Here is a 15,572-nt window from a genome sequence, read left to right as displayed (position 1 = left end):
ACACTATCATATGAGTCAGAATAGGTGTATCACTTTTAATTATTGTTGATTACCATTCATGTTGGAACAGCTACCTTGTAACGCCATCTCCTATCAGGAAATAAATGCCGACTTAGTGACCTGCGTGAGATAGCTAGCGACCCATCCCACTGGGGAGATGGCGGGCAGCCGCCTGGCGCTTGTTGAATTAAGAAGTGTGACTACAGTAATTAGCAGCAAGTATCCACCACAGGATAGAGCAGATTCAGGGCAGAGCTCAGTTGTCATACAGGTTGACCTTGGTGTGGGAGAAATGAGGGATTTGGGATTGGGGCCTGGAGGGTTGGGGCAGGGGTCACGAGAAAGAAGGTCAGTAGCAGAAACCAATTTGACATCTCTGAGCTTTTGTAATAGGATTTACCCCAGGCTTGTAGACCTGGGAATTGTCGCCTATGTAAAAGCTTGTGGCCAATTCGGCAGCCCTGGAGTGTGTATTTGGGAACGGAAGAGTTAAGTCTTGACTGCTTTGCCTCTAGTATGTGCTTAATGGAACACAAACAAAAAGGAAGAGACATAGTGTTAAAATAGAACTGGGGCGCAGATTGAGATGATTCGTGATTACTAGCAGTTGTACAATTTATGGAAAAAATGTGCATGCAGGTCTTTTAGGAAGTGTAAATAAAACAGATAGATTTATGGAAGGGGGAAGTATGCTTTACACACCCAGCTCCTAGATCAACAAATGTTGCCCTTAAGGTAAATTTTTGAAAAATGTTCTAAGCTTGTATTAGTCACACCCATTTATTTTTGGCATAATTTGTGCACTCTTTGGAAGTTGGCAAGAGCAGGAATGTTGGGGCCAACATTTGGTCTTGCTTCAGGAGTTTCTATGAATATGAATGCCTGAAGTTTACATAGGCTTATGCCGTCTCTATAGCAACGTGTGTTTGTTGTGAAAATCTAGCCTTTTAAAGTCAAAAATCCATATGTTAACCTCAAATTCAACACGCTATCTAATTCTGGTGTTTAAAAAACCCTTTTAGGACTGTTGCACTTTTAATATTGGATTGGATTGGAGGGTGAGTTCATGGGTGTCCCTGGACACACACACACACACACACACGCGCGTGCACACAAGGTCTGTGCAAGGCAGACCTCTTGCTTACGGAAGTTAACCTTCATGTGCCTCCAAATGGAGCTGGATGAGAGGAGCTTCAGATGATCATGGAGCTGCCCAGGGGAATCTGAGAGTCACGTTTGAAGCACCAAAGGAGAAAATGACTTGGTAGATTGTGCATTTTCCACTGGGTGTTTGGAACTTGGGGGAGACCTTGGGAGGACCATCAGGCTGGCTCTGGTCTTCCCCAACCTAGAGAACAGACAGGAGGCTGTGGGGAAACTGGCAAGAATGAGGCCGCAGAGCCCAAGGCACAGAAACTTCTCTGTGCATCTTAGTACCTGTCAGATTTTCATATGGTTGGAATTGTTCTTGAACTTAATGGGGTTCTTGGTTGAATTCCAGTGAGATAACAGTTGTAGGTGGGAACCTGAATATATTTACTGCTCTCTTCAGGGGAAAGAACTGGCTTTTTGCAAAATTATGATGTCCTGTGCCCATAGTCTCTGGGTTCTGGTGTCCTGCATTTTTCAGGGATGCTCTTTCCCGAGACCCAGTGCTTCCTAAGATCCTCATGCTCTCCCCTCCCCGAACTGGCTCTCAGAATAGCATAGGCTCAACTCTTTTAGACTGATGTTTAAGAGGAAGAGAAGGAAGAGAAGTGGACTTGGAACAAAGATTGTGTTTCCCATTAGAATCTGGGGCCTACCTCTTAAGAGCAGCCATTGAACAATTTGCAGATACTCTTAAATCCTCAATTTTGGCATAAAGAAAACAACACCAGCTCAAATGAGATAATGGATGTGACAGAGCTTTGTAAATTCTCAGCTCCTATTCAAATGTGGGTTTATTATTACAATCACTTTAATAAGGGATGGCAAATAGTGTTCTACTCAGATCCCAGCTTTGCTCAGTGGGTTGTAGCTGCTTGCAGTGTTGTGCTGAGAAAGATTCTGAGATTCTTTCACAAGGAAGTGCAGAGATTGACTAGTGATGTCTGTCATGGGCACCAGAAGCCTGGAAGGGTCCTATCCAGTGTCAAGTGTTGGCACTTCGAGATCCATTTGCTTTTTAAGAGTGATAGAGAGTATGAAAAAAGGAGATAAATCTTTAACAGTAAAATTTTAGATATCAGTGTGTGGCAAAGGCATTGTTTTGAGGAAGTGAGCCTCTTAATGCCCAGAATCAAGCTTGTGTATAGTTCTGACTCTGTCATTGGAAGACAGTTCTCATATTATTTCCCAAGGCTGTTTCCCTGGTTGTCTGGTTACGGAGGTGCTAATAATTGGGACATGTGTTTCTTTTTCCCTTTCTGTTGTCCCATTAATCACACTGTCTCTTTCATACATTCTGACCTTTGATAAGATTCAGCTTAGCACTTGGCTCATTGTTGTTCTCTGTTGATCGCAACATGTACGGATTCTATATGTACAAATGTTTTAGCCATAGGTACAGATTCATCTGTGAAACTGTAAATTGCTTGAGGAAAGGGATTATGTCCCACATTTTCTCTCATCTTGATTCCTAGTCTAGTGTAGGACATATAATAATTTGCTAAGCAAATTCTGAATTGCTCAGTAAATTATTTTTCTGATTATATATTAATTTTGGAAAACTTGAAAAAATATAAATGAGTAAATAAAAAAAGATGTTAAAACATTAGTACTAGAATTAATTACCATGAACATTTTGGTAAGTTTCCTGCCAGCATTTTATTACATGTACATATTTACATATAAATTTTAAAATAATTTAGAGCATACTTTATAATTACATGATCTGGATTTTCCTTTTATGCTACATTATAAGTACTTCTCTGGATCTTTAAAAGAGTCTTGGCAAATATTAAAATACTTGAATTTTAATTTTAAAACTTCAACTATTTTTTATTAGTTTGTGATTTCAACATTAATGCATGCCATTGTAAAAAAAAAAGTTGAAGATATGAAAAGTAAATATCCTCTCTCCTCTTCTCTCCTTTTTTTCACTCAGTTGATGTAACTCCTTTTTAGCAATTTCTTATATTTCTATTCAGACATTAGTTTTGCATGTACAGGCACAGAAAACGTGGGTTCATATTATTCATACAGTTTTGCGACATTTTTGCACATATTATATCTTGGACATCTTTTATGTTACTACATACAAATCCACCTTATTCTTTTAAACTACTGCTAGGTATTCCATTCTAGGAAAATCTCATCTTTAACCAAACTTCTATTGATAGCTATTTAAGTGGTTTCCCTTTTTTATATATATTTTTTGAGACAGGGTCTCACTTTGTTGCCCAGGCTGGAGAGCAATGGTGTACTCAGAGCTCACTGCAGTCTCAACTTCCTGGGCTCAAGTGATCCTTCCGCCTCAGCCTCCTGAGTAGCTGGGACTATAGGCTCATGCCTGGCTAATTAAAAAAAAAAAAAATCTATATATCTATATATATTTGTAGAGACAGGGCTTCACTATTCTGCCCAGGCTGGTTTCAAGCTCCTGGCCTCAAGCAATTCTTCCTTGGCCCCACAACGTGTTGAGATTATAGGCATAAACCACATGCCCAGGCCTTTTTTTTTTTGCCTCTTATAAACAATGCTGCATCAGGCATCTCTGTGCATATATTTCTGTGCGCATCTTTGCACATATGTTTTAGTGTACAAGTGTTTATGTAGGATTAATGCCCGAAATGGAAATTCTGGGCTAAAGGGAGGGTTCACATGTAAAGTATTAAAAGACATGGACAAGTTGCTCTCCAAAAATGTTTATGCATTTACATTCTCATCAGCTGTGCATAATCTTTCTGGTTTCCCATACTCTTATCAATAATGGGGACAAAAAATGAAAAACCACACACATAAAACCAAACAAACAATAATCTCACAGTTTTTAAATTTACATGTCATTCATTATAAGTGAGTCTGTGCATTTATTCACACATTTAGCCACTCGTATTTTTTATTCTATAAACTGCAGTTCACATACTTTGTATATTTTTGTATCATGTTATTTATAAGTTTCTAATTGATACATTTTATGTCTTTAGATATTAAGAAAATTATTTGTTGTATGTGATAGAAGTAGTTCCACAATTTTTTTTTTTGTCTTTCTCTGACTGTTATGGTGTTTTTACAGCAGTTAAAAATGTTTATGTATTCAAGCTTGTTAGTTTTTTCTCAATTATTTTATTTCATGTTAAGAAGAGTCTAATTTATTCCAAGATAATTTAGACCATTCCCCTGTCTTTCCTTTACCAGTTTAAAAAATGTTATTATTTTCATGTTATAAGAGCATGTTATTTTCATGTTTAAATTAAACAAAAATGTAATATAGGGCACTGGCATAAACTTTTCCCCAAACATTTAGCTAGTTATCTTACACCATTTGTTGAATAATCTATATTTTCTCTTCTGATCTGAAATGCTACCTTTATCATATACTAAATTCTTATATATGACTTGGCTTCCTTTGAACCTTCTACTCTTTCTAGTCCTACATTTGTACCTTATTGTTTAAATTACTATAGTTTTAACATATTTTTATAACAGTGAGGTCTAGACTATACTTGTTAATCTTCCTTTTAAAACACATTTGTTGGCTATTTTCACATGGCCTATTTTCCCAGATGACCGTGGAATCATTTTGTTAAATTTCTACATTCCCAACAAAACAAACAAAACTGTTTTTGAGATTTTGATTGGGATTATGTTGAATTTATAGACTAAGATGGAGAGAATTGACATCTTTACACTACTGAGACTTCCTATCCAAGAATACAGTTTTTATTTCATTTTATTCATATCTTATTTTGTGTTTCTCAGTGAGCATAACTTTTAAAGGCTTTACAATACTTTGCCTATGGATTTACCATAATTTACATGATTCTTCCCTTATTGCTGAATCAGTTCCCATCTCTTTCTACATTAAACGATGTGACAGGGAGCATTAGTATGCTTTGCTCTTTGAACACGTTTTGCCAATTTCCTTAGAATACATTTCCAGTGGATCAAAGGATCTAGGCATTTTAAAGGCTTTTGGTAGCTATTGAGAGATGGCTTTTTAGAGAGGCTCAAATAATTGACCCTCCTACTGGTAGTGTCAGAGTACCTGTCTGGCTGAAGTCTCACCAGCATTTTGAGTATTAGTATTAATAGTATCTTTGCTAAGTTGGTGTGAATGAGTTAAGTGGTGGGTGGGACACAGCATTGGATGGCTGCCTCTGCCTATCTATGAATAGATTTTTAGAAATGTTCTCCTTTGCTACATGCTTTTCTCTACAGAATAGTCAGGGGGCAGTTTTCACTCTTCACTAAGATTAGCTTTGAGCCAACTTTGAAGACATTTACTTTAGTAACTTCTTATGTCTTTTGGAAATTTCATTTGTCCACTGATATCTAGGAATGAAGGGTAAATTTTGAGAGGCGGATTTCCATTTTGTTGTGATAGACTTATCTAAGAGTAGTCAAGACAGATGAGACCCCCCCACCCCCATCTGCCCCAACACACATACGCACAAGTGGCTGAGACTCTGCAAATTTCAGCTGAGCAACTTGGGGTTGACTTGGGCCAAGGTTGAGAGAAGGTGTTCAAATTTCATGCTCCAAATAGGTCTCTGGAACAGAAGAGTTCTTCTTGCTTTCCAGCTGCAAATGTCATTTGGATTTCCCAAGCTTAGGACCCAGAAGTGTTCTTTTGTGAGAAGCAAATGCCGAATTTACTAGGAAGGCCTTAGATGGACAACCAGACAATCATACTTGTAATGCCTCTTTGCTTTGGGGTTACTATCACTCCTGTTTACTTTGGCAGGCTTTGAGCATGGGAATCAGACATTTAAAATGCTCTCCTTTCCATCCAAAAACCCCCTTTGCTGCCACCACCTTGCTGTAGAACCCCCTCCATCAAGATTTTTTGGTGGGGTGGGTCATGCTTTTACAGGGCTGTTTCTTTCGGGGTAAGCCTATTAGGCTTCTAGGATGTTTTAATTGGGGCAGTGTAATTGTAGGGTGCCACAAAGGCCCTGGCAAGGGGTACTTTATAAATCAGATTATTTTGCTTAGTTGTGTTAATGGACATTTATATGCCCTAAATCCTTCATATAGCAATGAGATAATAGCCCTTAAGGCCATAGTTACTATTTTGGGTAGCGCTTACTTGTAAAACTGGATCATTTTATTGTGAAGCTGTTTTCAGTTAGAGAGTACATAAAACCCTTTGAAAGACAGAATTTCAATTTTGTGGTTGCTGTCTTCTATAGCTTAAATGGTAAAATCATTATACACACACACACACACACACACACACATACACGCACATATATATATATGAAAGCTTTGAACCAGTTAACATTGTGCTCCTGAAGCAGGACTTCTTAATAATGGGGAACTGCAAAACCTTAGAGGAATTTGACCAAATGTCCAACCTTTGTCCTGACCAGTAATAATGTTAACTTTTGGGAGACAGATTCTGGTTTTGTTTTGTTTGTTTTTCAGTGGTTGCAGGGGCCCAGGGAAGGTTAGGAAGCTGTGTTCTAGTGATAGTCAGTGATACAGAGGACAGAGGACACAGGTTATAACAATGGAGAGTCTGAATGCACTGGTTGCATTGACAAGGATTTTCAAGTGCATTTCCATTCCTAGGCTTGAGACTGATGGACAGAGCACCCAACTGGCTTGACAGGAAGTCCCCTGTCCTCTGGGAGCCTGGCTACTTTGTTTGGAGGTTCATAGTAAGCAAATTGGACAGATTGTGGGTAGCTTGCTGTGCTACTTTGTGAGGTGTAGATATGGCTGGAATTAGATAAGACTGAACATTGTATGACACAGGGGCATGGATCGTTTCCACGACAGAGAGGATCCAATGCAGTGGGGACATCCCAAATTGACTGCAAATGCCTTCCCTGCCCCTGCCATTGGCTCACTTTTCCCGGATCCTTTTCCCTTTATTTACAGCTAAAGGGCTTCCTAAGTTTCAAGAGCACACACCTGCTTGGTTCCTAGGGTGGCGACTGGGACTATTTGGAAGAAGCTACTCTGAGGGTGGAAACTTTGTCCCAGACACCCCAGAGGACCAAATAATCAGATTATGGGAAAAATTCTCACATTTCTACTAGGTACTTTTGAGACTCCCCTGGTGTCTATGATTTCCTTTCCTCTGTTCTCCTTTGCTCCCTGTTCTTCTTTCTGGTGTCAAATCTGTTAGTCTGAAGGAAGAGCCATCAATGGCGACTTCCACGGCACCATTCGGGCTGCTTCTGATCTCCCCTCTTTCCCCGTGTAAGCCCTGCCAGAATCCATCTCACCTTTGCTCTGACCTTTCTCTTGTATGTGACCCTGGGCCCCTCATCTGCCTTCTTCCTTCGTACAGGTCCACATCAGTCTTATTTCGTCTTTGAAACCTTTCTCACCACTCCAGATATTGGTAGACATTAATTGTACCTGTCGTTTGGGGTTTATATTACCCTGCTGCCCCACCTAGGGTATTCATAAAGCAAAGAGGCAGTATTCATGGTGGTTAAGAGTTTGGCCCCTGGAGTCTTCACCTGGCTTGAGTCCTGGCTCTAACCCTTGCTGATGTGTGGCCCTGACATGACAGTTCATCCCCTGAGCCTCAGTTTCTCATGGAAGACTAGAGCATACCTCATTACGTAGTCAAGAGGCTTAAACACAGTTCAAAGCCATTGAAAGCTCTTCTCGTGGCGGTGGGTAGTAAGCACTCAAGAAGTGTTAGCTGCTGTCATTGCTGTTATTATTATAATTATTTTGATAGATCATCATGTCCCATCGTAAGGTCTTTGACATCCTCCCAGTATCTACCAGACCTGTGCCTACAGGTAATAAGCTGTCCCAGGGGAGGATGAGGATGGCATAAGCTTCATCTCCTCCCCATGCTGACCCTTTGGCTCCCAGGACAGGATGTTTGGCAGCACAGAGGTCCTGCCAAGGTTGTTGGCAAATAAACACTACCATGTTCTTTAGGACCCCAATAAAGTGACCTGCAGTTTTCTGTGCAGAGGGTTGGGGCGGGGGTGGGAGGAGGTGAGTGTGGCAGGAGAGATGAGGCTTTGTAGAAGTGGGAAGAATAACTGGGAGCCACTTCTCCTTTGTCTATCCTATAAACTTGCTGTTTCTGGAGGAAAGAAGTTTAGAGGAATGAGGACTGTGTTGGAGTCAGATTTGGGCCAGGGTTTCAGGTCCTAGTTCCGTCACTTGCCAGCTATGTAAGACTGGGTACCTCACAATCTTTGGGGCTGCAGTCTCCACATCTGTAAAGCTGGGATGATGTACTTCTCAGAGATGCTGGGGGAATCCAGAGAGCTAGTCCCTGTGTAAGTGCTGTGCGAAAAACTACACAAATATTAGTTGTCATAATCAGACACACTCTGTATTAATAGCTTTTATTTCACTATTGCAGCTTACTTGTTCCCCCTTCTTTGTCCTTCTGTCCTGTTCTTCCCCTCCTATTTATTTGCCCTGTATTTCTGTTTCCCTCTTTGGTTGCAATGGCAGATCTTTATTTAGTCTACAAGAAAACAGCAGAGGGGAGTAGAGTTCCAGGTTTCCGGCTAGGACCTCTGCTTTCACAAATTTTTTTTTTCTTTAGAGACAGGGTCTCACTTTGTCACCTGGGCTGGAGTGGCACAATCATAGCTCACTGCAGCCTTCAACTCCTGGGCTCAAGCGATCCTCCTGCCTGAGTCTCCCAAGTAGCTGGGACTATAAGCATGTGCCAGCATGCCCAGCTAACTTTTAATTTTTTTTTTTTTTTTTTTTTTTTGTGGATAACAGGTCTCAGTATATTGCCCACGCTGATCTTGCACTCCTGGGCTCAAGAGATCCTTCCACCTCGGCTTCCCAATGCACTGCCCTTGCATTGAACCACTTTCCTTTTCAGCTTTCAGACGGGCTTAGTGCTGAGGCCGAGGCTGGGATGTTCCAAATCCCAGCTCAGAGTTCCTTCTCTGTTCACGTGCACTCTTGTCTCCACAGCTGGAGACTAAACTTGTTTAGGGCAAATATTATGGTTTGTATTACTTTGTACAAAGGCAGGTACACAGTAGGCAATCTGTAATTGTTACTCAGTGGTGCTACTTTTTGGGAAGCGATAAGAAAAATGGGACAAATACTCTTGCAGCCTGTGGATCAGTACCTCTCAGAGGGCACACTCGAGCAGTGGCCCAAAGGGACACAGGCTCAGGCTCCTGGTCTGAAAGAGTATAGGGTTGAGAGCTGGTCTCCAGGATGGGGTGGTGGGTGAGGTCCTGGTCATCCACATGCTCTGGGCTGAGGGTTATTCTTGTTTCCTAGCCAGCAGAGGAGAGTTTGGGCAGGCTCATGGTTCTGTGGGTTAGCTTGTTTGACATATGCCTCCAGCTGGTGCATGGTGCCGTGCACCTGTAGTCCCAGCTACTTGGGAGGCTGAGGTGGGAGGATAGCTTTAGCCCCAGGAGTTCAAATCCAGCATGGGCAACATAGTGAGATCCCATCTCTTAAAAAAAAAATAAGTAAAGAAATGGCAACCCCTTGATAACAGAACAACATGGTGTTATGGTCCTGGGGAACTTCATTTCTTGTGTGTGGAAAACCGACCAACTGGACCTCTATCCTGTGGCTTAAAAGCGTGGAAACTTAGACAGTTGCTGAACAGGGCCTTAGATATATTCAGACAGCAGAGGAGAGCTGTTTAGCCAGAACAGAAGCCCATGTGGTTGACTCATTCGTTTATCCATAAGTCACTTCTCAGTTAGTTGAGTATGCCCTCCTTGGTGGACTCAGGGTGACATAGGGTAGAGCATCCCAGAAACTGTCACAATTCCTTGGAAACTTATAGTCCATCAGGAAGACAGATACATTATGAATAGTTACCCAAATGTATATAACTATAATTATGGTAAGTAACATAAAGGCAAAGTGTGGAGGGGTCATGACTTGCAGGGAGACCTGACCTACTTTGGAGGGTCAGGAAAGGATTCTCCCTCCACATGACACTTAAGAGATCCAAAAGATGAGCAGGGGAAGAGTGTTCAGACAGCCCTGATGCCAGCTAGTGCAAAGACTCTTCGGTAATTAGAAGAGCGCACCTCTTTAAGCTAGTTCATTGCTGAATCATTGTAGCAACTCTGCATCTGTGATGCCAGTGAGGCAAACGGTGTCCCTTGGAGTCATGCAGTGCATGGCTGGTGCAGTGCAAGGGAGACTCTGGCTTCAGGAAGAGGAATGGCCCTGGGTTGAGCAGGAGCTCGGGCTATTAGAAGAAAATTCTGTGCAACCAGCTGAATGTAGGCAAGCCAGGGGAAAAGAGAATGAGGAGTGGGAAGAGGTGGGCCGGGGTTGAGACATGTAGCACATGGAAATCCCTGTTAAGGATTTGAAGGATTTTAAGTCATTGAAGGGTTTTAAGCAAAGAAACAACTTGGTTGTTTTTATATGTTAAAAAGCTTACTCTGGTTGCTGGTTGAAGAATGGTTCAGAAGGCCAAAGTGGATGTGGAAAGACCAGATAGGAGGATTTTATAGTCCTGTGCTTGTGGGTAGGAGTGCAAAGATTAGAGAAATATTTGGGAGGTGGAATGGATAGAATTTAGGGATGGATGATGTGTATGTGGGAGGCATGAAGGGGAAGGAGGAGTCAACCTTTAAAGGCTGTCCTGAGAATCAGGAGCTGGCTAAGATAATTGCAAGGAGCATTCAGAGAGAGAGAGAGGACAGTGTCCTGGATGCCAAGGAAGGGGTTGTCTCTAGAAGGAGGGATCAGTGGGTCACTGTGTCAAAAGCCATAGACAGATCAGTGAGAGGCAACTTGGACTTGGCAAAGTCAGGCTTGGTGGATACATAAGTGTGAGAGTCAGGCTGGAACAGGCTGAGGAGTGGACGGGAGATGAGGAAGAGGAGAGAGTCAATGCAGGCAACTCATGAGATGTTTGTGAAGGAAAGAAGTAAGAGTAGGTGGTAGCTAATGGGAAATGTGGGTCTGGGGGGTCAGGTAGGGAGGATAATGTGGGAGAGAGTAGGATGGAAGGATTTAGTGGAGACAAAGAAATAGAGAGATACAGGACACAGAGAGGGTAACTGATAATGACAGGTTCTGGAGAAGGCAGGAAAGGGTGGGAGCCACTTATCTAAGGCAAGATTGGCTGTGGATAGAGAGTAGGGGTATCTCCATGGAAACAGCAGTGAAGGTGGAGAGGATGAAGTAGATGCAGGTGGGTCTGTCAGTTTGGTGGTGGGAAGCTGGTAGAGTTTCTTTCATGTGGGTTCTGTTGACTCTCTGGAGTAAGAGGCAAGATTGTCTGCTGAGAGGCTGAAGATGAAATTTATATGATGGACCAGCACCAGATGAAGCCTGAGAAGTTTGCCAAAAGAACAAAGGAGTGAGTGGAATCACTAACATCCACATAACATTGTATAATTTACAAATCACCCACACATACTTCATTTCATTTAAACCGTATTTCAAACACATGTGTTGGTTGATATTATCCTCTATCTTTAAGATGAAAATAAGGTCCAAGTTGGGTTGAAATTATTATGGGACCCATGCCCCCCTAGAAGGATGCTGAGGAGCCCATTCTGCACTCCACCCTAACCAGCTTAGTGGGTTTTGTGTTTTTAAGTCCGTGCTGCATGGGAATCCCCTTCCTACATTTGAGAAACTTCCTGCCATGTGATTCTTAGGGTGAGCAGAGCTAGCCTTTCAGCAGAGAAGCCTAGAAGGCCAATCAATACCTGCCCTCCTGAACTCCCCCAGGTGTCTAGGATGCAGGTTAGCGCTGGCGCTCCGGCAATTGCACGACCCTACCTGAGGCTCTCAATTGAGAGCTGGTGAGGCCAAGAAATGGGGATGGTCCCGCTAGGGTGGTGGCAGCGGCAGCAATGGCAGTGACATCGGGTTTCCAGGGGTTGTGCCACCGATGAAGGCACTTGCAGTGGTGACACAGGCTCAGGTGAACTCTTCAAAATGTGCCTGTAGGGAATCTGGGGCTGTGGTTCCAGGACCTGGCTTTCTTTTGTGCCTGCCCATTCCCTGAACCTCTTTCTCCAGGCATTCTGGAGTCTGTGAGCTGCCTTTAGTAAAGTCTTTTTTTGCTCAGTTCAGGCAGAGCCATTTCTATTGTTTGTGGCCAACAACCCTGACTGGTACACCTGCTTAAACCAAGAGCATTGTTATATCTGCAAGAAGAGTCTGCAGCTCACCATAGTGTATTTAAGTTCTCAACATCCAAGTTATGTAGAAGACTCCAAGTTGAGGAGTGGGCATTCACACTTGTTCTTGTTGCTCAGGAAAATTAACCTCATTCAGACTGAGGAGAACAGAAATACTTGGAGAGATCTCACAAAATAGGTGGGTACCTTATTCACATGTTAGGGGTTTTCATGTTACTGGAGGAGTTTGGGTGTAGAGTGATCCTTGTGTCCAGAGCTTTGGAGCCAGTCAGCGATCAATACTGAGCCATTGGGTTGACTTTGCTACCTAGAATTCAGAGACAGTCCTCAGTTTCTTAGATATGGCTTCAGTCTCAAAAGTCAGGGTTGGCCAGGCATGGTGGCTCATGCCTGTAATCCCAGCACTTTGGGACGCTGAGGCGGGCAGATCATGAGGTCAAGGGTTCGAGACGAGCCTGACCAATATGGTGAATCCCTGTCTCTATTAAAAATACAAAAATTAGATGGGTGTGGTGGGGTGTGCCTGTAATCCCAGCTACTCAGGAGGCTGAGGCAGGAGAACTGCTTGAATCCGGGAGGTGGAGGGAGGTTGCAGTGAGCCGGGATTACGCCATTGCCCTCCAGACTGGGTGACACCGTGAGACTCCATCTCAAAAAAAAAAAAAAAAGTCAGGGTGGCATTTATTTGCTGTTGATACAAAGGTTGCCAAAAAAGCTCATTCTGGCTTCTTGGAGGCTACCTAAACAGTGAGTGATTGATTGGTAAGATCTGCCACTGGTACAAAGATGGGGCTTGTGCCCATCCTCATTTAGATTCAGATCTTGGAGGCAGAAGCTCCTGAAGGGCACATCAAGGTTAGCCCTACCTTCACATAGACTTACAGGTTTCCTTTGGGCAGATGAAGTAGCCAAGACTTACGTTGCCTCTTTGGAGCCCTCAGTCCAAGCCAAGACTGAGTATAGGCCTTGAATTTTCATTCATTTCTTAGCATGAAATCCCTGTGATTTGAGGGGATCTGACAAACTGTTCTGTTATCTCTGTTGTTACTCTACAAAATATTCTTTTTAAAAGACATTTATAAATCAACAATTATAGTTATTTTAAGACCCCAGGGTTAGAAACTGATAACTCAAACAAAAGTAAGCAGAGGCATAGATAATTTGACTAATATAATAACAAGCTCATGCTATTAGAATTATGTAGAACACTGTGCACAGCAATAGAGAATACATTTTCTTTTGGAGCACGCAAAAAACATTTGTAAAAACTGGCCACATACCAGGCTGCAAAGGAAGCCTCAATAAATTCCAAGGAATGATAATTATGCAGATTATGTTCTTTGAACATAACACTAGAAGACTAAAAGTTACCTATAAAAATCCCATCTGAATAAAATTAAAAAATGAAAAATCTCATATGTCTGGAAATCAAATAATATTACTAAGAAACTCTTCAATTAAAAGGGAGGCTTACTTGTTAAATTCCTAATGAGTATAAGAGAAATTAGTAAAAATAAATAATAATTAACGCTAAATGACAGTAAGAATCCTTCCTATCCAAATAAGCAGGACATAGCTAAAACAGTTGTCAGAGAAGAATCTATTGCTTTAAATCTACTTTTTTGGGAATAAAAAAGTTAATATCAAGTGAGTTAAGAATTCTACCCAAAAGGTTTGAAAAGAATAACAGAACAAATCAAAGTACCCAAGAAGGAAAGAAATAATAAATATAAGGACAAGAATCAGTGAAGAATGAACAAATAAATACAAGCAATAGACAAACTAGACAAACACAACTTTTTGGAAATATAAACAGCAGGAACTATCTTATTAATAATTCATAGTTAATGAAAATGTGAATCAATAAAGACTAATCAGCAAAAAGATTAATAAACAAGATACCAATGGAAAAGGGAGAAACAGCTATACGATACAGCTGGTAAGATAACTAAATTATGAATAACTTCATCCTGCTAAATTTGGAAACCTTATATGAAATGAAGATATTTAGAGAACATGATTAAATGGCTATATTGGTAAAAGAAGAAATAGAAAACTTAAATAAACCAATAGGCACCAGAACAAAGACCTCCACTCCAAAAAGGCACCTGGCCCAGACAGTTTTACAGTAAAATTCTAGCAATCTCAAGTTAGAAAATAGAGAAATAACAAAAACTACCACTCATTTTTGAGCTGAACATAACATTTGTTCCACAATTAGAGAAGGATAAGAATAGAAAATTACTGACCATTTTGCTTATGATTCCAGATACAAAAACCCTAAAAAAATTGTTGTAGCTTATTAAATGTTAATATTAAAAGTATTAATTTATTGTCATTTGATAAGTTTGTTCAGAAGTAAAAGGAAGGTTTAACATAATATAATTCACCACATTAATACACAAAAAGAAAAAATCACATAATTATCTCAGTAAATGTAGAAAATATTTAATAAAGTTAAATACCTATTTATATTGAAAAACCTAGAGCACAAATCATACTTAATGGAGAAAGATGTATTACATTTTAAGACTAGTAGTAAGACAAGGATACCCATTACCCCCCACTATTGTTAGCATAACACTGGACTTTCTAGACAACCGTAAATGAAGAACAAAAAGAGATGGGAATTAGAGGGGAAGGAATGAAACTATCATTATTTGCAGATAATGTGATAATCTACATAGCAAAAACAACAGATCATACTATTAGAGTTAAGCAAGGTTGCCAGATGCAAGATCAGCTTATGTATTGCAACAGAATTTCTCAGTACCAGCAAAAACTGATTAGAAAATATAATTAAAAAATAATATTCATGGAAGCAACAAAAACTATTAAATATTTAGGAAATAAACAAGATCTCTATAGGTAAATTATTAAAAATTAAAAGCTATAAAAAGCATGAATAAATGGAGTAATTTTTACATATTTTAGTCAGATGACAATATAAAGTTGTGTTAATTCTCCCTCAATTTATTTTTTTGAGACAGAGTCTTGCTCTGTTGCCCAGGCTGGAGTCCAGTGGCATGATCTTGGCTCACTGCAACCTCCTCCTCCTGGGTTCAAGTGATTCTTGTGCCTCAGCCTCCTGAGTAGCTGGGATTACAGATGTGCACTACCACGCCTGGCTAATTTTTCTGTTTTTAGCAGAGATGGGGTATCACCATGTTGGCCAAGCTGGTCTCAAACTTCTGACCTCAAGTGATCTGCCTGCCTTGGCCTCCCAAAGTGCTGGGATTACAGGTGTGAGCCACCGCGCCTGGCCACAATTCTCCCCAAATTAACCTATAATGTCAAGGCAATCTTAACAAAATTCCAGTAGGATTTTTT

General features: G+C 41.0%; 1 long non-coding RNA gene across 1 annotated transcript in view; it reads left to right on the top strand.

The window, feature by feature from the left end:
* The window catches only part of LOC129531631 (uncharacterized), a 191,916-nt gene that overhangs the window by 175,555 nt on the left and 789 nt on the right, over nt 1-15,572 (top strand). The window lies entirely within an intron of this gene.

Source organism: Gorilla gorilla, chromosome 12 (assembly GCF_029281585.2).
Source record: "Gorilla gorilla gorilla isolate KB3781 chromosome 12, NHGRI_mGorGor1-v2.1_pri, whole genome shotgun sequence".
NCBI lineage: Eukaryota > Metazoa > Chordata > Mammalia > Primates > Hominidae > Gorilla > Gorilla gorilla.
The sequence above is the reverse complement of the archived record's forward strand: the minus strand, read 5'-3'. Positions and strand labels throughout refer to the sequence as shown.